Here is a 24,869-nt window from a genome sequence, read left to right on the forward strand (position 1 = left end):
GAGGGGGGTCCGCTAAGCAGAGGACCTTACCTAGTTAGCTTCTGTACAAGGTAGCTAGTGGTCCGTTGAGCGGAGGTCTGAAGGAAGTTTGCTTCTGTCATGAGTCGCTAGTGGTCCGCTGAGCGGACCTTGCTGTGCAGAAAACTTTCCAAACTTGAAAATGACGTATCTTTTGAACCGTTGACCTATTTTTAGTGTCGTTTCGAGCACGATGAATATCATGAGATAACCTATGTGTTTAAATGATAGAATGAGGTGTAAATTCATTTGTTTGTAAGACATGATTTTATTTCTTGAATGGATGATGTATTGTACATATATGTGATGAGATGTGTTAAATACATGCTATGTTTGAAGTAATAATCGTGTGATGATTTATGAATTGTATGATGATGATAATTCGATGATATTTGAATGATGCTAATATATATTTAAACATACTTGATGATGATGATGATGATAATATAAGTATGTTATATATGTTACATTCATTCATAATCATTGTTGAGGGCTGAATCCTGATGATGGGGGGATTCAGTGAAGGGCATAATTCTCATTGTGTTGAATTTGTGCTGGCAGAGCCGTATCTTGAAGATGTTGGATCGGTCGGTGGGTTATTCCCATTGATGATGTTTGGTACCACATGCATAGTGTCAGTTCATTCATATGCATGATTTTCATAACATGATTGAATGTGTTTCAGTGTTATGAAGTGATGATGTGTTGGTTGTGTATTTGTGGAATTGTCTGAAATATAATACAATTGGGTGATTAATATAACTATGATTTGTCATTATTTATGATGCAATAATATTTTTTAATTGTAATGAGACTCACCCTTACACTATATTTTTCAGATTGAGGATAGCGGCTTCGACTTGGTGAGGATTAGCTCATGAGTCTTCGCTAGTTAGCGTCAGGTGTCATGCTCTGATAGATGTAACACTGGGGAATGTTATGTTTTGAAAATAATTTAATAACTCTGTTTTGTTTTGAGTTAATTTTGAGGATTGATAGCATTGATGATGAAATGCTATTTTGATAATTTACTCCGCTGTGTAAACATGAGATTGATGAATTACAAAGGATTATCTCCCTAGTAAATGCATGACAGTGACAAAATATGTTTATTTTATTATCAATTGTGGCACCCTTGTTTTCATGTACTCTGATTTAATTATTAATTGCCGCGGGGGTTTAGAAGGGTGTTACAGTTACAATAGTGGTATTAGAGCATAGTCGGTCGTTGTGACCAGAGTCTTGTTATTATTCCCTTGTATACGACTAGTGTGTGTATTACTGTCGATAATTTTGTTCTAACAAAATTGTTTTGTGAATTAGCAGAACAATGGCTGGAAAAGGTGGAAGAAACGATGATGCGATTGCTGAGGCTTTGGGCATGATTTCTGGTGAATTGGGAGGGAATGCCAATGAAGCGGGGATTGATGCTGACAGACAATTGAACAGTTTTCAGAGGAACAATCCTCCGCTGTTCAAGGGCACTCTAGATCCCGAAGGTGCTCAGAAGTGGCTGAAGGAAATTGAAAGAATTTTCCGAGTGATTGATTGCGCTGAAAATCTGAAGGTGAGATATGGTACTCACATACTGTCTGAAGAAGCTGATGACTGGTGGGTTGCTAGTAGAGATGAACTTGAAGCTGCTGGTGTAGCAATTACTTGGGCTATGTTCAAGAGAGAATTCCTGATAAGGTACTTTCTTGAAGATGTTCGGGGCAGGAAAGAGATTGAATTTTTGGAGCTGACACAAGGTAATATGACAGTGTCGGAGTATGCTTCCAAGTTTGTTGAGCTGGCTAAGTATTATGTTCACTATAACAATGATGAAGCGAGTGAATTCTCGAAGTGTGTTAAGTTTGAGAATGGCCTCCTTGACGAAATCAAACAGGGTATCAGATATCAGAGGATTCGTAGATTTATTGACTTAGTAGATTGTAGTAGAAAATATGAAGAGGATAATCTCCAGCTTGACAAGAAAGGGAAGAAGCCTATGGATAAGGGTAAATAGTATGGTAGAAGTAATCCAAAAACTGGTGGTTGGAAGAAGCCTAATGGGGGAGACTCTAGTGCTCTTGTTAGGTGCTATAAGTGCGGTGAACCTGGACATCATATCCATGAATGCAAGAGTGAAGAGAAGAAGTGCTATAGGTGTGGTAAGGCAGGCCATCTCGTTGCGGATTGCAAAGGGAAGGTTGTGACTTGTTATAACTGCGGCGAAGAAGGTCATATTAGTCCGCAGTGTCCTAAGCCAAAGAAGAATCAAGCTGGTGGTAAAGTGTTCGCCTTATCTGGTTCCGAGACAACTCCTGAGGATCGATTGATTAAAGCTACGTGTTTTATCCATGGCACACCTTTTGTTGCAATTATAGATACTGGAGCAAATCATTCTTTTATTTCTATGGATTGTGCTAAAAGATTGAATTTAGAAATATCTGATATATATGGAAGTATGGTTATTGACACTCATGCGTCGGGTTCAGTGACTACTTTGTTTGCTTTTTTGAATTGTACAATTGATATTTTTGGTAGAGAGTTCAGATGGACTTAGTGTGCCTTCTGTTGAAAAAACTCGATGTTATTCTGGGAATGAACTGGTTGCAATTCAATCGGGTTCATATCAACTGTTTCACGAAGACGATTATTTTTCCTAAAGATGTTAGTGTTGAGGACTTGGCGACGACTGCTAGGAAAATGGACGAGGCGATGGAGGACGAGGCTGCCGTGTTTATGTTGTTTACATCTATGGAAGTGAAGGGGAAAGCAGTGAGTAGTGAATTACCGGTAGTATGTGACTTTCCCGAAGTTTTTCCAGAAGATGTTAGAGAGTTGCCACCTGAGAGAGAAGTGGAATTCGCTATCGAATTGATTCCTGGAACTAGTCCTGTGTCGATGGCACCTTACCGTATGTCGGCATTTGAGTTAACTGAATTTAAGAGTCAATTAGAAGGACTACTTGAAAAGGAATTCATTCGTCCAAGTGTTTCGCCGTGTTTCGCCGTGTTTCACTGTGTGTGGATTATAGACAGTTGAATAAGGTTACCATCAAGAATTGATATCTGTTGCCGATAATTGATGATTTAATGGACCAATTATTTGGGGCGTGCGTGTTCAGTAAGATTGATATGAGGTCTGGGTATCATCAAATTCGTGTGAAGACGGACGATATTTAGAAGACTGCATTCAGAACAAGGTATGGTCATTACATATATACTGTGATGCCATTTTGAGTTACTAATGCACCTGGTGTTTTTATGGAATATATGAATAGGATCTTTCATCCTTATCTCGACAAGTTCATGGTGGTATTTATAGATGATATTCTAATATATTCTAAGAATGAAGAAGAGCACACAGATCATCTCAGGGTTGTACTAGATTTGTTGAAAGAAAAGAAACTTTATGCTAAGCTATCGAAGTGTGAGTTCCGGATAAGTGAAGTAAGTTTCCTTGGGCATGTAATTTCCAAGAATGGTATTTCCGTAGATCCTGCAAAAGTAGAAGCGGTATCTCAATGGGAAGCTCTGAAGTCAGTTTCTGAAATCCGTAGTTTTCTTGGTCTTGCGGGGTACTATAGAAAGTTCATCGAAGGTTTTTCAAAGTTAGCGTTTCCATTAACTAAGTTGACTAGGAAAGGTCAAGCGTTCATTTGGGATTCGAAATGTGAAGAAGGATTCCAAGAGTTGAAGAAGAGGTTGACTAGTGCGTCGATCTTGATTTTGCCGAATCCGGCGGAATCTTTTGTTGTTTATTGTGATGCTTCATTGATGGGATTAGGAGGTGTACTAATGCAGAGTCAACATGTAGTAGCTAATGCGTCGAGACAACTCAAATTTCATGAAAGGAATTATCCGACCCATGATTTAGAGTTGGCAGCGGTGGTTTTTGTATTGAAATTGCGGAGACACTATTTATACGGTTCGAGGTTTGAAGTATTCAGTGACCACAAGAGTATGAAGTATCTCTTCGACCAAAAAGAGCTAAATATGAGACAAAGAAGATGGTTAAAGTTTCTAAAGGATTATGATTTTGGGTTGAATTACCATCCGGGTAAAGCAAACATTGTTGTCGATGCTTTGAGTAGGAAGTCTTTGCATATGTCTATGTTAATGGTGAAAGAATTGGATTTAATTGAACAATTCAGAGATTTGAGTTTGGTATGCGAAGGTACTCCTAACAGTGTTAAATTGGGTATGCTGAAGCTGACTAGTGGTATTCTGGAGGAGATTTGAGAGGGTCAGAAAACTGATGTTGAGTTGGTTGATAGGTTGACTTTAATTAATCAGGGTAAAGGAGGTGAATTCAAAATCGATGATAATGGTATAATGAGGTTTAGTGATCGTGTTTGTGTTCCTGATGTTGCCGAACTGAGAAAGAGTATTCTCGAAGAAGGACATCGTAGTGGATTGAGTATTCATCCTGGTGCTACCAAGATGTATCAGGGCTTGAAAAAGTTGTTCTGATGGTCAGACAGAGAGGACGATTCAATCATTAGAAGATTTGTTGCGTGCTTGTGTATTGGAAAAAGGCAGTGCTTGGGATAGTTATCTACCCTTGATTGAATTTACCTATAGTATTAGTTTCCATTTGAGTATTGGAATGGCTCCGTTTGAAGCTTTGTATGGTCGGAGGTGTAGAACACCATTATGTTGGTATGAGTCTAGTGAAAGTGCTGTGATTGGACCGGAATTTGTCCAGGAGACGACAAAAAAGATTAAGATGATTCAGGAGAAGATGAAGGCTTCTCAGAATCGTCAGAAGAGCTATCATGATAAGAGGCGGAGAACACTTGAATTTCAAGAAGAAGACCACGTATTCATGAGAGTTACTCCTATGACTAGTATTGGGCGAGCTCTAAAGTCAAAGAAATTGACTCCGCATTTTATTGGTCTATTTCATATTACGAAAAGAGTAGGAGAAGTGGCTTATCACATTGCGTTGCCACCAACGCTTGCAAATTTGCACGATGTATTCCATGTATCTCAGTTGAGGAAATACATTGCTGATCCATCTCATGTGATCCAAGTAGATGATGTGCAGGTAAAGGATAATATGACAGTTCAAGCTTCAACTATGAGGATTGAAGACAGGAAGTTGAAACAATTCTGCGACAAAGAGATAGCATTGGTCAGAGTAGCTTGGGGAGCACCAGCAGGTTGAAATGTTACGTGGGAATTGGAGAGCCAGATGAAGGATTCCTACCCGAAACTCTTTACCTAAGGTATGTTTTCGAGGACGAAAACTCTTTTAGTGGGGGAGAGTTGTAACACCCCATATTTTCTATTTATTAATTTAATTAGAGTTTAAATTAATTATTTAGAAATTCGGCAATTTAAAATAGGATTGAAGAAGAAAATTATGGAATAATTAGTAATGGGCCAGTGTTGTAGTTAGTAAGAGGGAGGGTGTTAAATCTTGGGGAGGACCAGCGGGTGGAAATGTTACGTGGGAATTGGCGACCCAGATGAAGGATTCCCAAGAACTCTTTACCTAAGGTATGTTTTCGAGGACGGAAACTCTTTTAGTGGGGGAGAGTTGTAACACCCCATATTTTATGATCTTACCGAGCAGATCAGATGGCCAGCAACAGTGAAGCTTGTAGTCTGGAACAGTTGGAGGTGAAAAAAGGTGGTTGTACCTGCAAGGCACTCCGATGCCAAAGTAAGTGCTCGGACAACAAGGTACAACAAAGTGAGAGATTTTGGGTAAGAAAAAGATTACCTTGCCCTCTAGGGCTAGAGGGCTATTTATAGGATTATTCTCTGCGGAAAAGATTCCACTTTGCGAGGCGCTAGGCTACGTAATACTCGAGCTGGCTGTTACCGAGCACGAAGCTTCAGCGTGCTCGGTTATGTCTAGTGTTTGCCCGCAGCGGATCGGGGAAGGCTGTCGCATGTGTGGGTCAGGACGCCTTGGGCCAAAGAGTGTATTGGCCCAATTGGGATAATTGGGCCGATCCAGAATAGGAGCCCCCAAGTCGTTGCTTCCGCTCGTGGGAGTGACAACTTTGAGGACGCTGGGCAGAGGAGTTCTGCCAGGGATGCGGGTCTAATGCCTCCGAGGGGAATTTCCCTGAAGCTACGGGGAGAGGAAAGGTCAGGCCGGGAGCTAGGAAGCATGTCGTTTCAGAGTTGTCAGTTTGGGGGACGTGTCGCATTTAATGCGTGATGATGGCTAGTCTACCCGTAGGTTACAAGGATTAATGATGACTAACTGTTATACCCCAAAATTTGCCCGCATCTTTTTCAGAGAGAAGGCAACAGACTTCTGTCTAAAAATTGGGAGTTTCATATAATCTTGGATTTTATTTCATAAATATACTGATTTTATGAATACTCGGTTTTTAGAATATTTCTTATACGGTATTTTGGTTCGCTGTTGAATTTATTCTTACACAAACGCCAAGTACTGTTTATCACTTCACACACGCTGTTTATTTGATTTTTATTTGCGGATAAATAATACTGACGCAATTGGTACAAAATTAAATTTTTGCAGGCGCAGAGTCCGGGGATTTAGACTGTACTGGTAACAATTAAATTATTATTAGTTTTTTGTTTCCCACTAATTTTTGTACTATATTATTTTCAAATCTTTTCCTTTCTTTTCATATCTCTTTCTTTCAAATCAAATCATAACTTTATTCCATACATCTTTCTTTTCAAACCCTACCATACACTTTCTTTCAAATCCTACTACCACTCAAATTTTCCTTTTTTGTACGGCATCACTTCATTCCCCAACGTCTCCATCCTTCTTTTCACTCTATATAAACCCCTCATTTTTTCCATAAATTCTCACATCAAATTTCACTCATCTCCCAAATTTCTATCTCATAGATATTTTCTCTTCTTCCCCGGCAAAAATGGCAAAGTGGATGGATACGTTTTTACTTATGGTCATCACTGTTTTGGTGGTGATCATGTCCTTTTTCTGTCTGCATAGTCCTGAAAAATGCGGACCTGGGATACTTACACTCCCGTGCATCTATATGTTGTTATTTATAGCATGCGTTTTTAATCGTCATACTTAAAGTTTGTCGTATCTTTCGCTTTCAAATAATGTACCATTCATTATATTTGTCGTATTGTTCGTTATATTGTGTAATATTTGTACTGTCAGTATTAAATGTTGTACTATGTGTCGTTTAATTATCAAGATAATATTATGTGTGTTTATTGCTAGTTAAATATTTATTTTTTCTGTGCATTAAATATTTTTCAAGATTATTATCGGTAATTTCGTTCGCGTACGGTATATTTTATTTATTTATTATGTTTTTGTTTTTCTAACAACTCATGTAAATAAATTTTCACCATTAACACAAAAAAAAAAACAAAAAGAAAAAATTAACTTTAACTGTTAAGTTTTCACTTTAACTGTTATGTTAATTCCCGGACAGCCAATTAACAGTCAAACCCGCTGACAGCAAGATTCTCCGTGTTTGTACTATCAGTCAAATCAACCTTTTGCATTTAAAAATTCCAAGATTTTTGTTCTAGAAGTCTTCTGATAATCACATGATCAGCAGAGACTCAACACTGCACAAAAATCAGGTACGTTCAACTGTCTCCTACACAAATAGTCCCTAATTAGGGTTTTTGTTTTTTTCAGGAGAACAAGTTTTTTGAGACCTCAAATGGATTTCATGGATCTCCATATGTCTCAAAGTACCACCAGACAAATTTTCAAACTTCAAATTTGCTCGGACGCACAGTCAGCAGCTCAAACAGTCAACAGACAACCAGTTTGACCGAAAAGTCAACAGACAGTCAAAAATGAAATTTTTTGTCAAACTCCATATTTTTTCAAAAGATTCATCATTTGATCAATGGTTGATCATAATTCATTAAGAAAAGATCAGAAATCAACAAAACCCTAAGTTTCAAAATTAGGGTTTTCTCCTAAAAAGTCAACTGAACTTTGACCGACCATAACTCTCTCCTCGTTCATTCAAAAAATTCCAACCAAAGCTTGTTTTGAAGGAAATTCAATTATCTTTAAAATGAAGTTGATCCCATGGTCATTGGATTCACCATTTGGAAAATATGAGCCAAGACATTACAGGTCATTTTCAAAGTCAACAAAAAGTGGTTTTTTGTCAAAGCCCATAACATCAAGATAAATTCTCCAAATGCAAAAAAGTTTCCAAAGTAGCTTGTAGAGGACATCTTGAGGTTTCTAAAAAGTACAAGAACTCCTTCATATGATCAAAATTGAGGGAGTTATGCCTTGTTGAAGTTGGCTAATTTTTGGGAAAATGCATGAAACTGGCATTGATCAAAATGATGTTTTTTCCAAAAGAGGCCAAGTATTCATGATCCAAACATGTTTCTAATGATGTTAAAGGGCTCCCATGACCAACATTAGGCCCATGACATTTTTTGTTTCTTTTTTAATTTAATTTTATTACATTTAAAATTAAATTAAAAAAGAAATGGTTCAAGAAATTTATCCAAAGCTTTTGTCCTTAGCTTGAGTCACCAAGATAGCTTAACTTCTGCAGCATAGAGATTGTACAACAGGCCTAGAGCAAGAGGGTGAAGAAAAATGAAGCCATGGCCAAAGAATTCAAAGCTTTATATATTAAAAAATTCAAAAGTTCAAAAGCAATCAATAATTGTTAGCTTAAGATTGAAGCACTTCTATTGCTCATAAATAGCTTAGGATACTTCAGTAAGAAGAGAGACACAAATTCAGAATCAATAGCATGCTTGTATCACTCTTGTATCATTTTGAAATTTTCAAAGAAAGCTAAATTTCGAATTTTGAGTTCAAGCTAATTTCAATCCAAACTAAACACTCAAACACGATCCCTGAACATCATTGAACCTATCCAAATCAATTTCAAGCCTCAAAGCCTCACAAATCGAGCCATACAAGCCACGGTTTGTCAAGAACTAAACCAAGTTCTAACACATACTTACATGCTTATTTAATTAAATTTAACCTTGTATTTGTGCTTATGATGAAGTATAGATGTTTTCTGGGTGGTTTAATTAAAGTTTGAGTGCAAAACGAAGCATACACCATTTTAGGGTTTTTGAGTTCAAAAAGAGGGGTCTTCGTTTTAGGCAAAATTTCAGGAAACTAATGGTTCTAATGAGTTCGTGAGGTCCATACGAGCTCAGCCATGGTCTCATAGTAGATTTATCAGGCTTGTATGAGATTTTTGAATTTGTAGGAGCTATGGCCATGCTTGGAAACCGTCACTAAATCTTTTAGCTACGCTTGCAGGCTTTTAGCAACGGATGAGAGGTTGAAGACGAAGTCGTGGCAGCCTCTCATTGGCTGCCCAACGCGCGTTTTATTTTTTTAAAATTTTTGATTCTATGCTTTGCAGGTCATCTTGTTACCACGCGCCTTCATACCAATCACCATCAGATCAATTTGTTACTCAATCCAATTCCCATGACACGCTAGACCATACTATAGACCTTCCAGCCAACCACACTTGATCACTTATTTAATATATTTTCCATTTTATTTAATTTTCTTTGCAAAATTATTTAAAAATAGTTTTAAAAATAAAAAATATAATAAAAATATTTTTAGGTTGATAAAATAATATATTACTTTTTGACATAAAAATATGTTATTTTTCTTCATAATTAAAATATTTTGTTTAATTAATTAGATAATATTGTTATATTTATCTTTTAATTATTTCTAACCTATCACAAAATCAAAAAAAAATATTTTCTTTTTATTAAATTAAGTTTATATATTATAAGCTAATTTTGCACATATTTAGAATATTTTTCTCTTTAAGTTTAAATTATGTGTATAATTATTTGTATAATTATATGTTAATTAATTTAATAATCTCCAAAACAAATTTCAAAAATCCCAAAAAAAAATTAATTTTATTTTAAATTTAATTGACACACAATTTGGACATATTTTAGACTTATTTCTTTAAGTTTAAATTTTATTTCTAATTCCTAACCTTTTAATTAAATTAAACCTTAAAGGCTTAATTGCAATTTTGGTCCCTCTATTATCAATTTTTTTGAATTTTAGTCCCTCTATTTTAAAATCCTGAATTTTAGTCCCTTTATTTTAATTTTTTGAGGATTTTGGTCCCCTTGCAAATTCGAAGGCAATTTTTAATAAAACGGAACTCACATTGATGACATGTTCAGCATAAATCTTAAATAAAATTAGTTTTTTTTTGAACATTTCACTACTGAACTAACACTAACACATCATCAATATGAGCGTCATTTTATTTAAAATTGTCTTCGAAATTGCAAGGGGACCAAAATCCTCAAAAAACTAAAATATAGGGACTAAAATTCCAGATTTTAAAATAGGAGGACCAAAACTAAAAAAAAATGATAATAGGGGGACCAAAATTGCAATTAAACCTTAAATTAATTATGCATTAATTTTAATTAAAATCAACCATCCAAAAATCCAAAAAATATTTTCCTTTTATCTTATTGCAATTTAAATTCATAGATAAGTGTATAGGTTGTCAAATTCATGTAAATAGCGTAGTTTACATTTCTCGCACAATCGATGTAATAGCGTAGATTTATTTTCCGCATTTTACATTCCCGCACTTTAAATTCTGTACATATAAAACTGCGTGTATGTCAAGAACAATAACCGAAGTGCTAGATCACTAATCTAAAAGATAACATATCTGAAAATAAAACACAATCACACTTGCACCTCTTAGGGTAATACCTCTGTTACTCTTTTTAAAATCAATTCTACTGTTTCAAATGCGATTCAAACAATTTCTTTCTGTATCCAGTCAAAGAAAATTTTCTAAAATAAAATAGGAAAGGACCTTATGAACTTAGGGTAGATCTCCTAATTGCTTGCTCAAATCAAACAAAACAACAAATGTTTCATATATCACTATTTTTCCGAAACAAAACTTTCAAAAAGACAACACTTTGTATATATCCGAACAAGGATCATTACGAAGTTGAAAAAATATTTTTTTCAAACCATCAAAACATCTTTCGAAAGATAATACACTTTGTATACATCCGCACAAGGATCATTACAAAGTTAATTCTTTACAAAGGTATTTAAAACCACATACAAGCATTTCAAAGCAAGACAAATGATTCAAACAAGTGAGCTAAGCAATTAAGAGCCCATGGATAACCATGGATACAAAGGGGTGCTAACACCTTCCCTTTGTATAACCTACCCCGAAACCCAAAATCTCTATAAGGTCTTTTTCTGTTTCTTTTATAAACCTTTCCTTAATTGGATAAAATAAAAGTCGGTGGCGACTCTATGATTTTCACAACTCAAAAATAAAAGAAGAGTCAGTTCGCATCCCACGAAAAACCGAGGACGACACTATCCCATTCCTAGAGGTCGCGTGCGGCGCACGTGACGTCCCTAGGCGCATATAAATACCAGGGGCTGTCATTCTTCCCAAACTTTTCAAATCCGTTATCTGTGCTTTTCTCCCTCCGTTGCTGACCGCATACTCCGCCGTGACATTTCATCATCAACCTCCGTCTTTCTTCTCAGAATCTTACTTGTAAGTTTACTCTTTCCCTTCGTTTTCAGTTTTTATGCTTTGATTGCTTAGGAATCGTATGCATGTGGTTAGGATAGGGTTTTTGGAACAATTTTGGAAGTGAGTTTGAAGGTTTGTTGGTGGTAGACGGTGGAGGCAGTTAGTTTCTCCACCGTTGACGGCTGCGGGTTGTTAGGTTATCAGCTCCAAATTTAGTTTATGATTTCCTGAATGCTTTTGGGGGTTTCAATCATCCTTTAGTACGTTTTTAGGTTTTATTTTGAAAGTGTATCTCCTCGGTGCAGTATGAATGTTCAATCTGTTTTGGCGCGAGTGGCCCTCTACTCGGCGACAGATTCCTCGGTACGGGGAATGGTCGGGGATCTTTTCATCCCCGGATCGTTAGCGCGCCCTTTCACTCTAAACAGTGGTGGAAGGGTGGATTTGATTGTACTGTCGAATTCACTATTCTCCCCTATTTTTCAGGTGATTATGGCAGATCCTGGACGTCCTTCTACATCGGGCTCGTCGTCAGCGACGCCCCCGACTCAACAGGGGGTGCCCCTGGACTCTAGGGTGCTGTAGGAGGCGCTTGATATCGAAATCTATTTTGTCGAGGATAGTTCAGACATTTTTCTGGAGATCGGGGGTCACGTGGATCCTGCGGGGGACGCGACTAGGAATGGGTGGTGCGTGCTTATCCCTGGAGAAGAGGACCGGGTGTGCGACGAATATGCCCCTGATCTGATTCCTATGTATGAAGTGGTTTTTAGGGAGATGGGATTTCGTGTGCCCTTCACCGGATTCTAGATAGCAGTTTTTAATCACCAAGAAGTGGCGCCCGGTCAGCTCCACCCCAACGCGATCGCGTTCATCCGAGCGTTCGAGCTGACTTGCTCGTATCTGAAGATAGCTGCGACCATTCCTCTGTTCTTCTATATCTTTTGTGTGAAATTGTAGGTCGCTGATGGTCTTTTCGGGTGGGTGTCTCTTAAACAGTCGAAGAAGAATTTTAAGTCTTATTTTGACTCTTTGAAGAACTCCAAGCCGCGCTTCTATCTCATTCGTCCTCAGTCTAGGGAGGCTCGCGACAACGTCTTCGCTCGGGTGCCAACCCTCGACGTGCATGGTCGCCCGATACTTAATGACATAGGGGAGCCTGTTACCTCCCGGAGACGGAAGTTCATGTTTTTCTGGTCGTGGGATCACTTCGCGTATGGCACCGACCATTGTCTTTCCAGGGTCGCGAACCTGGATGAGGACGCTCGGGCTGATTATGCCATTCTTCAGAAATTTATGTAGGGCCTTCTTCCGATCGCGAAGCTGGATCGATCAGAGAAGCCTATAGTTGACGATGGCGGGGAGCTTATTACGGAGGGTGCCGTAGTTTACCTGGGTATCTACCCTTTTTGCTGTTTTGTTTTACGTGTCTGACCCCCTTTTTTATTATTATGACGGGCTGATTCTTGTTATTTTGTTTTTCAGAATCGATGGACCGGGCGCGTCATGATAGGATGCTCAAGCAGGCGAGCAAGGCCAAGGTGGTTCTCAAGAAGGGTGCCAATCCTCGGTTAGCTACTGTGCAGAAATCCCTAGAGACTGGTTCGGGAAATTCCTCCTCCTCTCCGGTGGCTGTCGGATCTCCGCTACGGGCTTCTGACCAAGGGGAATCACTAAGGTCAGCTATGGTTCATCCCCCTTTCGTTAGCAATCGGATCCAAACGCTTTGATCCGTCATAAGCGGCCTAGGGTTTAAGCTGTGATTTGACTCAGGAAGAGGCTGGTGGCATCTTTTCCCTGCCTTCATGTTTTCTTCAGCCCCAGTATTTTGAAGGCGGGCCCTCTCTGACCATCCCCGAGCGGAGTCTCTTCATATCGAAGGCCTGAAGCCGTCTGTTCGTCAGAGGTTCTTGGTGCAGGATGCTGCTGTTGTGGTTAGGGTTCTTGAGCTGGCTGCTATGTATGCCCGCTCGACGCCCTTGTCTCTGGATGCCGGGAGGAGGCTTGAGGAGGATATCAAGAACAAGGCAACTGCATTGGAGGAGGTACAGGGAGAGCTGAAGGAACGGGATGAGGAGCTGGCGGCCGTCAAGGTTCAATTGGGCGTCAAGGAGGATGCCCTGGCCGATATGCAGGTGCAGTACACCTTGCTCTACCGGACCTTGTATGGAGTGATGCTGTCCTCCTCGGTCAAGGATGCTTCTCTTTGTCGTTCTTTGGCTTCTTCCGAGGATGAGACGGAGGAAGAGAAGGCTCTCTTAACCTGGGCGGAGCTAATTCAGTATATACGGGTCTTAGGAGGAGATTGAGTGGCTGCCGCTGAGGACACCTATAATTCCACAATGGCCCAGCTCAAGCTGAAGAACCTTAGGGTGGATTTGGTGACTGAGGGTACCGGGCCTTATCATCGGGTGGAAGGTGACCAGATCGTCTCTCCGGACTTCGGGGGAGGAACTGTGGCTGAGGCGATCGAGGAGGCCCGGATGGAAGAAGGTGTTTGTGGTTTTTCTTTTATTTTGTTAAGTTTCTGGCCTGCGTGCCATTTATGATTCTGGTTTGTACTCCGGGTGAATGCCCCCCGTTTTTGCTCTGTAAGAATATTCACCGGCTCGGCCTTTATGGTCGTAAGTCGGGCACATTTTCGGGCTTTCTGCTCGATGTTTATCTTTAATTGGAAATTTATTTTCTTTGTTTTTAACGCTTTTATTTGTTTGTGCTTGTTTCTCGAAGTCTGTGCACATGCGCTTTGACTTCTTGGACGGCGTGCACGCTGGTTTCCAAGAGTTCTGTTCCTCTAATGTTTCTGTCGGTTTCCCAGGCGCCTTTATTCCTTTTCCTCTTTCCTATAAAGGGAGGTCTCATGAGCCTCTTCTTCTTCACTTTTATACAGGAATGGGTGGTGCTAAGGGGAAGAAGGTTTCCATAGTCTCATGCTCTCGCGGAGTCAAGGAGGTGAAGAAGAAGGAGGAGGTTTCTGTCGGGTTTGTTTCCCGTTCTCAGGGGGCTCGTGGTCCGGACGCGCAGGCTTAGTCCTCAGGTGTGAGGGACGTGACCAACGATGACGGCTCTGAGACGGAGTGGGATGAAGATTGGTATCAGTATCTTCACTCGAAGGAGTTCATGCGCCGGGCAGACTGATGTGTTTTTACGTGTTTTTGCTTATCGTTTGTACCATGTACTTTACTTTGGATAATGAATAAAGTCTTGTTCCCTTATTTTTGTTAGCGTTTTCATAAGTTAGGAGGTTCGCTCGATTATGATGTATTGGTCGCCAAGTGTGTAGAACTATGGTCGACTGCCGGGGACAAATGCCTGGCAAGGGTGAGTCTCAGGCCTCGTTGTATTGAGTTCCGAGTCTCATGGCATGAACGGTCCCCTCGCGAGCGGGGCGTTCTGCCGTCATGGTACTTGCTTACAACGGGGATGCTCGGTGTTTGTACCCCCCCGAAGGACAAGGAGTCCGCTCGATTAAAGGAGCGGGCTTCAGTCGTTTTGTTCTATTACAAGATGCTTAGCGTGTACCCGGGCCGCGCCTGTGTTTCGAGCGTTCTTGGCTCTCAGCTGTAGTATTTCTTTAGCTTTTCACCGTTCCAAGGTCGAGCAAGGTCTTCTCCTTGAAAGTTTTCTAAGTAGTAAGTCCTTTTTTCCGTCTTTGCTCGGACGCGATAGGGGCCTTCCCAGTTCGCGGCTAGATTGCCTTCGCAAGAATCTTTGTGGTTTCTTTTGAAGACTAGACTGCCCAATTCGAATTCTCGTCTGATGACTTTTGTGTCATGTCTTAGAGCGATTCTTTGTATGAGCGAAGCTTCGTGCAAAGCAGCTCCTGTTCGAATTTCTTCGAGGACGGCCTCGAGGTTGGCCTCCTCGTCGAGGGGTTCCTCGATACGTCTAGTGGGCACGTGTACCTCGACGGGGATTACGGACTCTATCCTGTATGTAAGCCGGAAAGGGGTCTCCCCGGTGGTGGAGTGCGGGGTGGTTCGGTAAGCCCAGAGGATGCAGTGTAGTTCCTCGACTCATCCTCTTTTGATTTCGTCTAGTCTACTTTGGAGGCCTCTCAGTATTACTCTGTTAGTGGCTTTGGCTTGTCCGTTTGTTTGGAGGTGCTCGACTGACGCAAAATGTTGCTTTGTTCCTAGTTTCGCGACGAATTCTTGGAAGCGCTTGTCGTTGAACTGGGTGCCATTGTCGGTGATAATGGCTAGGGGCACTCCAAAACGGGCGAGGATGTTTCTCTTATAGAATCGTAATACGTTCATGGATGTGATTTTGGCCAACAGTTTGGCCTCGATCCATTTTGTGAAGTAGTCAATGGTGACTATGAGGTATTTATTTTGGTTGCTTCCTGTCATGAATGGTTCGAGGAGGTCCATGCCCTACCACACAAACGGCCAGGGAGATGATAATGATTTGAGATCATTGGGGGGTGCAAAGTGCATGTCCCCGAAGCACTGGAACTTGTCGCATTTCTTTACATATTATTTTGCACCGTGTTGCATGGTGGGCCAGTAGTACCCTGCCCGAAGCGCTTTCTTGACGAGGGATCTTCCCCCTAAGTGTTGGGAGTTGATTCCTTCGTGTATTTCCTGGAGTATGTGAGGGCTTGTGCCTTCATCGACGCACTTGAGGAAGGGGATGGATAATCCTTATCGATATAATCGTTTTTCGACTAGGACGTACGAGCAAGCCCTTCTTCTGATCACGAAAGCTTCTTTGGGGTCGTCTGGCAGGAGATCGCTCGTTAGATAGTTGTATGCGAAGGTCATCCAGCAGGACGTGTCTCCGATCGCGTTTACGTGTGTTAGTCCGGTCGGAGGTTCGGTGCTGGGCCTGGGTAGTATCTCTTGGATCATGGACTTATTACCCCCCTTTTTCCTTGTGCTGGCCAACTTCGATAGAACACCTGCTCGGGAATTATGCTCCCTTGGGATATGTCTTACCTTGGCGTTTTTGAACCGGGCCATCCTCTCGCATACGAGGTTCAAGTTTTCAGCGAGGTGGTCGCTTTTGACTTGATATTCGCTTGAAATATGGGATGCTACTTGCTGAGAGTCGGTGAATACTTCAATTTCTTCAGCTTCTAGGTCGTTAACGAGGCGTAGTCCTGCGAGCAGCGCCTCGTATTCTGCTTGGTTGTTGGAGGTCAATAAAAATATAGGGAGAGTGATACTTTTATCAGGGTCCCCTCTCTGTTTTCTAAGATGATACCTGCTCCGCTTTCAGACAAGCTTGACGCTCCGTCCACATACAAGGTCCATTTCCGGGCGTCGTAGGTCATTGTCTCGGGGAAAGCCATCTCGGCGACGAAATCTGCTAGAACTTGTGCTTTAAGAGCTTTTCTCCCTTCGTACTTTATGTCGAGCTCTGAAAGTTCTAGCGACCAGCGGAGCATCCTTCCGGCTATGTCGGGACATCCAAGTAGTTGCTTTATAGGTTGCTCGGTTCGGACTACTATGGTGTGTGCTAAGAAGTAGTGTCTCAGTCTTCTGGCCGCGGTGATCAGTGCAAGCGCGAATTTCTCGATCTGCTGGTACCTGACCTCAGGGCCCTGGTGCGCTTTTCTCGTGAAATAGATGGGCCTCTGGCCCTCTGGGGTTTCTCGGATGAAGGCAGCGCTGACCGCTTCGGTGGTGACGGCGAGGTAGAGGTAGAGGTAGAGGGTTTCTCCGTTTTCAGGCCTCGAGAGTATAGGCGGGCATGAGAGAGCTTGCTTGAGATGGGAGAGAGCGTGCTCACATTCGTCTATCCATTCAAAAATGGTTTCCTTACGCAGAAGTTTGAAAAGGGGGAGGGCGTGCTGGGCGGATTTGGCCACGAATCTGGATAGCGATGTGAGCATGCCGTTCAGGGATTGGATAGACTTCTTCGAGTTCGATGTGGGGAAATCCGAGAAGGCTCTGCATTTGTCCGGGTTTGCCTCGATTCCCCTTTTTGTTAGGTAGAAACTGAGGAATTTGCCCGCTCGGGCTCCGAAAGTGCATTTTTCGGGATTAAACCTCATCTTGCATTTTCGGGCCTGCTCGGAGAATTTTTTGAGATGGACGGCGTGATCGGTTTCCTCTTGGGATTTGACGATCATATCGTCCATATACACATCAAGCATATCACCGATTTCCGCCCGAAATACTTTGTTCATCATTCGCTAGTACGTTGCTTCAGCATTTTTTAGGCCGAAGGGCATTACTTTGCAGTAATAGTTGCCTGATTCGGTCATGAAAGCCGTATATTTTTTGTCCGTTTTAGACATGGGTATTTGGTTGTACCCAGAATATGCGTCCATAAACGATAGTAATTTAAAACCAGCGGAATTATCGACTAATTTATCTATGTTAGGAAGAGGATAAGCATCTTTTGGGCAAGCCCTATTAAGATCGGCGTAGTCAATACACATGCGCCATTTTCCATTAGATTTATTTACAAGTACAACATTGGAGAGCCAAGTAGTGTACTTGGCTTTCGATATGAATTTAGCCTCTAAGAGATCCTTAACAGCTAGTTCGGCCGCATCCGTTTTCTCCGGGGACTACTTCCTTCTCCTCTGGGCAACGACCTTGCAAGAGGGATCTATCGTCAGGTGGTGACATGCTACTTCTGGGTCGTGGCTGGGCATCTCCGCTGCGCTCCATAAGAATAGGTCGGCATTCTCCCTGAGGTAGGCCTTGAGTTGTCTTCTGGACAGTTCGGGAAGGTCTGTTCCGATCTTGACTCCTCTGGTCGGGTCATATCCGATGGTTATCAACTCGAAATCTCCGTCGGGTATTGGTCGGAGACCCTCTTCTGATGTGTTCGTATCTGCTTTCCCCCCGGATTCTTTGCGGAAGCGGCTGTCTAGGTCGATGGTGTCGATGCGAGGCATTAATTTGTTGGGCTCGGAACCTGCATTGGTTGCTGCTTTGTCTTGAGTGGTTGCCTTTATCGAACTGAGGCCTTTGGTGGAGGCCTCGAAACATCTTCTGGATGCTTCGATGTATCCGTGGAGCGTGGCGACTTGTCCTTTAGGCGTGTAATATTTGAGTTTGAGATGCACGGTCGAGGGGACGGTGATTAGTTCGGCCAGCGTCGGGCGTCCCAAGATTCATTGGTAGATCGAGGGGTAATGGATGACTAGGAACTGGACTTTGACAGCCCTCGCGGTTTCTTCCGATCCAATCGAGACAATAAGATTAACGAATTGTCGTCCTCGGTTTTTTTCGTAGGATACGAACTGACTCTTCTTTGAGTTTTGAAAATCAGAGAGTCGCCACCGACTTTTATTTTATCCAATTAAGAAGACCTTTAAGAGATTTTGGGTTCGGGGGTAGGTTATACAAAGGGAAGGTATCAGCACCCCTTTGTATCCATGGTTATCCATGGGCTCTTAATTGCTTAGCTCACTTGTTTGAATCATTTGTCTTGCTTTGAAATGCTTGTATGTGGTTTTAAATACCTTTGTAAATTAACTTTGTAATGATCCTTGTGCGGATGTATACAAAGTATTCTTATCTTTTGAAAGAGGTTTTGAAAAAAAAGATTTTTAACTTCGTAATGATCCTTGTTTGGATATATACAAAGTGTTATCTTTTTGAAAGTTTTGTTTTGGAAAAACAGTGATATGTGAAACATTTTTTGTTTTGTTTGATTTGAGCAAGCAATTAGGAGATCTACCCTAAATTTATAAGGTCCTTTCCTATTTTCTTTTAAAAAAATTTCTTTGACTGGATACAGAAAGAAATTATTTTGAATCGCTTTTGAAACAGTAGAATTGATTTTGAAAAGAGTATTAGAGGGATTACCCTAAGAGGTGCAAGTGTGATTTTGTTTTATTTTCAGATATTTTTTGTCTTTTGAAATTAGTGATCTAGCGCTTCAGTTATTGTCTTTGACATACACGCAGTTTTATATGTATAGAATTTAAAGTGCGGGAATGTAAAATGCGGAAAATAAATCTACGCTATTACATCGATTGTGCGAGAAATGTAAACTACGCTATTTACATGAATTTGACAACCTATACACTTATCTATGAATTTAAATTGCAATAAGATAAAAGGTGAATATTTTTGGATTCTTGGATGGTTGATTTTAATTAAAATTAATGCATAATTAATTTAATTAAAAAGCTAAGAATTAGAAATAAAATTTAAACCTTAAAAATTAAGTCTAAAATATGTCCAAATTGTGTGTCAATTAATTTTAAAATAAAATTATTTTTTTTGGGATTTTTGAAATTTGTTTTGGAGATTATTAAATTAATTAACATATAATTATGCAAATAATTATACACATAATTTAAACTTAAAGAGAAAAATATTCTAAATATGTATAAAATTAGTTTATAATATATAAACTTGATTTAATAAAAAGAAAATATTTTTTTCTGATTTTTTGATAGGTTAGTGTCATACCCCAAATTTGTCCTACCCCTTTACTTTTAACTGGCTTAAGCTTCCCATTTCATCTGCATGCCCTCATTAGGGCATTTTCACGGCTTTTCATTCATTCATTAAATAAAGCATATAAAAGCATGGGATCAAGGATCTTGAATTGTTAAGGTTTCATAAGGTTTTGAGGTGTACATAGACTAGTTCATCTGGTTCTTCTTTGAACATGGAACTGTGGCATTGGGATTTCAATCCCTAATGTATGAGTTTGGTCTTAGGGCTATCCTGAACATCTTTCCTTCAATATTTAGAACTTGATGTTTATCTGAGGTTATATCCAACAATTAAAAAGGAATTTTGGCTGGACAAGAGGAGTACGGGTCATCAATCCGGTATTTTGACTTGTGTGAGTTATAAGGCATACATCATGATGCAATTGAAAAAGGGTTGACTACATCAAAGTTAAAGAAGTGCGCTTATCAGGTGTTCTATTTCAAAATACGAGGGAACTCAAACTCTGGATTCGAGTAATGGTATATGAGGTCAAGTTTGTTTCAACTTATCAAAAATTAAGATGCACGCAAGGGTGAGATTTAAGGAGTGCGCGTATGAGTTCTGATCGAGGTTTTATTTGAATACGATTCAAGATGCATGTTGAAGATGGTTTGTATCGTACAAGTTCACCATTCATTCAAATACATTCCAATATTCAAAATCCATTTCAAGTTCATCTCAAGTCCATACACTTAAATATTCATACACTTCATACAAATTTCGTTACAAAAAAAAAAACATTATATATTTCATCCATTACAAAATCCATATATTGCATAAAGAAAATACAAAGGGAAACATGTTTCATGTCCTAATCCTATGCTGCCAAAACCTCCAAATCCTATGGTTGTCGCTTTAACTCAGTACATCCAATTCTCATCTTCAACCATGTGGTTCCAATGGCTATGGTATTATTTGCCTTCAAGTATCAGCATCATGTCGTCTCAAGAACCGGCACAGTAAACAAACCTAACACTCACCACCACATGTTCATTCAGGCTAAAGCATAATAGAAAGTCTGCAAAGGAAAAGGAGTAGTTCAGAATATGTGAAAAAGAAAACAATGCTTGCATCATATACAGATACCGTGTTGCACTCAAGCTGCCCCAGTAATTGACATCAGTTCAGAAAAAGAATAGGCTAATCAAGAGATTCAACTACAGAAAAATCCAGAAATCAGCAACACACCAAAGCAAGAGGTGACCTTACCACATTATGCACATACACTAAGGCATTCGATTCAATTATGCCGGTGCGAACCATGAGCTTGTTGTAACTTGACTGACTACCCGACCTTCAGCCATGATACCGCGGTACTAGTCAATTCCAGTTTTGAACATAAGGAGAACTCTGCATTAGTTCAGAAAAGAAAATCATGACAGAAAGTTCTACCGCACCAAACCCAATACATACAGCCCTGCATATATTCATTAACAAAACCAGTTCAACAGTTTTAACTAACTTCCATTTAACCACCCTCCAACTAAACTAACCATATAACAGAAAACAGTTTACAATAACAGAACCCACTAACTATTTCTAAACTTTCCTAACCGTTTCTAACCGAATCCGTAACAAACTCCCGAACCAGTTAACAAACTCTAACAACCTATAACAGCTTCATAACTGCCATCTAACAGAAACACATAACAGATTAACAGAATCAAAACAGAGAAAGAAGGGAACCTGATGCCATACCTATATAACTCTGCACTTGATCATTGATCCAGGTCCGGAGCCATTCCTCACACAATTCTTCAAATCTTCCTCTTCCATTCTCAACACCATTTCCCATCTTCATCCTTCATCACCAATCTCTCGATTCATTCTTCTTCACTTCTTCACAGCCTCAATCTTCACCACCATTCTCTCTTCATCTTCACCACACCATTCACCATAGCCTTCATCTTCCTCTAACCCTCATCCATAACCATCATCTTCATCTTTTCAATTCCCTCATCTGCATCCTGAGTCAAATCTTCAATCATCACTCCAAAGAAACAGAAATTTGCAAAGAAAAAGGACTAAAACAGAATCAACACTCACCTAACAGAAAACTGACTTCGCTGAATTGAATTCCCTTTCTCTCGGTTCATCACTCTTCAATCTTCAAATTCTCAAAAAACCTTCAACTCAAGGATATGCAACAGAAAACAAGAGGAAAAAGCTCAGAGAAGAAAGGTAGTAACAGGATTGATAAGAAGTTCGGAACAGAATCGGAAAACTCACCATGGAACAAACTCTCTTCAATCTTCCAACAATACTCGATCCAGCATAACCAATCTTCAATCACAACTCTCCTTCGTTGCAAGCTTCTCCAATTCCACCAATCTGTAGAAGATAAGAACGCAGCAATTTCACTTTCGTATCGCTTCAGCATCACTGCGTCAAGCAACAATATCATCAACTCTTCACAACAATTCATCACTAAGTCTCCAAGATTCGAACCGAGTAGCCTTTACTCATCATCGTTTAAAATCAAGAAATAGAGGCAGAGATGAATCGGATGAGATGAAAGAGGTAGTGTTGTCGTTGTTTACGATCCGAGGGAGAGGCGAGAGCGAATGGATAGAGAGAGTTATGAGATTCTGAGAGCTGAGAACGAGGAGAAGAGTGCGAGACGGAGATGGAACAATCGGAGGGAGATCGGTGAGGACGGTGGTGGCGCCGTAGAGTCTTGGTCGGAGTGTGGAGGTGAGGCCCGCCGTCACGCTTCTGAGCTGAGGGATAAGCTGAAAGGTCACAATTCTAACCCTAAACGCCTCTTTTGTTCTATTATTATTCAATGTGGATTAATTGGGATATAATGATGTAGTTAATTGGATTAACTTGATTAATGAGGGCTAATTGCTGATTAATTGAATTGATAATAAAATCTGTTGGATCCACATCCCTTGGGCCTCCGAATTGAATAAGCTCCTGGGCCTGACACTGCTACTCGTACCCCCTTAGGCCCGTATACCATCTTCTTTCGCTAACAAAAAACTCTGTTTGGGCTTGTTACCAGGGGCCCTGCGCCCTTGCTTTGCTCACCATTGAATTCAACATAAACCCCCTTGACTCCATATGTTTCATGTGTAGATTTAGTTTTTACATAGTTTTTTTATATTCCTTTTAGGTGATAAAAACATAATAAAATTTATCAATTTTCTAAATAGATTTTAGGTATTTTGTTTAGAATTAATTGTTAGGTTTTTGACATTTAAGTTCTTCATAAAAATGCCATAAAAATAGTTTTTTAGTTTAATTTTGCACTAATGTTTGAATTGCTTTTGTATCATTTACATGTTGATTTCTATATGATTTTGTGTGACTTTGTTACTTGACTTTGGCCATATTTTTTGGCCTATTTTTAGACTCCATTAGACATAAATAGGAATTAGACAACTTAGATTAGAATTTAGGATTAGTTCCCTATTGCATTCTTTTTCTTTTTCAACTCTTTAAAACATTAATAAAAGGAAGATGCGAATCACATTAAGAAAGTGATAGAGAAATGAGTGGGATTCATTCCCTAATCTGTTTCTCAATCGCTTAGTGGCATAGAAACGAGTGGGATTCATTCCCTAATCTGTTTCTCGGTCACTACTTAATGGGAGAGAAATGAGTGGGATTCATTCCCTAATCTGTTTCTCAAACATTAATTAATGGGAGAGAAATGAGTGGGATTCATTCCCTAATCTGTTTCTCAAACATTACATAATGGGATAGAAGTGAGTGGGATTCATTCCCTAATCTGCTTCTCGATCATTATACATTTTTATGTGATTCGAATCGCAAAGTGAATTCCCTTAAAAAACACCTAACCAAAAACACTTAAAACACCTAACAATGGTTCAAATTAAAACAAAGTAGAGAAAGTGGTGAGTGGCCCGGTATTGGGAACTGTTCACCACTCATCTACCCTAAAAGACACAAACCAATCATTTCTTTTTCTTTTGCCTCGTTGGCATTTAAGGGCACCGTTATCTCCGCTCCATTGCATCCTAGGCTGTCCCCTTATGCAAGAGCGCGAGCGTTAACCCCGCCCAACTAAAAAACACAAAAACAAATAGAAAATCTTTAGCCGAGCTACGGTAACTCTGATTCCTGAAAAGGATACGTAGGCAGCGGGGTAGGGCCCGTGCGAGTACAATTCTTTATTTTCCCTACATTTTGCATTCATTCGCATATAGACATAGACATAGTACACACCCTTTAGATAGAAACAAACATAGGTGGATACCATCGAGTACGATGGAAGCGAAGGGTGCTAGTACCTTCCCCTCGCGTAACCGACTCCCGTACCTAGATTCTCTGGTCGCAAGACCCTGTTCCTTCCTTTGTTAGGTTTTCTGATATTCCTTTCCCTTATGGGATAAATATATTGGTGGCGACTCTGTTCATTTTTCGCGAGCGTGCGACAGTTAGAAATAATTAAAAGATAAATATAATAATATTATCTAATTAATTAAACAAAATATTTTAATTATTAAGAAAAATAAAATATTTTTGTTTCAAAAAATAATATATTATTTTATCAACCTAAAAATATTTTTAATATAATTTTTTGATTATTAAAACTATTTTAAATTAATTTTACAAAGAAAATCAAATAAAATAGAAAATATAAATAAATATAATCTGGTGTGGTGCTATTCTGAGGGAGCATGGTGTGGTTGCATGTTTTGGTCCGTTAGATGATGATATAGATTGATCTTATGGCTCAGATTGGAGAGGTACATGGTATGCATGGATAGGAGTGCATCAATGGATCAGTCAACATTCAAAAGTTCCAGGTGGGACCCACGCGAGCTGACCAGCGAATGAAAAGAAGAGGAAATGCCACGCGAGCGGTCAACAAGTCCTCTTTACTATTCATCATCTTCTTTAATGGTACCTGCGGATTTTGTTACGCATTTTGCTGCAGTTTTACTTGCGGATTTCCACCTTCGAATTTTTGGATT

The sequence above is a fragment of the Vicia villosa genome, linkage group LG4 (assembly GCF_029867415.1).
Source record: "Vicia villosa cultivar HV-30 ecotype Madison, WI linkage group LG4, Vvil1.0, whole genome shotgun sequence".
Classification (NCBI taxonomy): domain Eukaryota; kingdom Viridiplantae; phylum Streptophyta; class Magnoliopsida; order Fabales; family Fabaceae; genus Vicia; species Vicia villosa.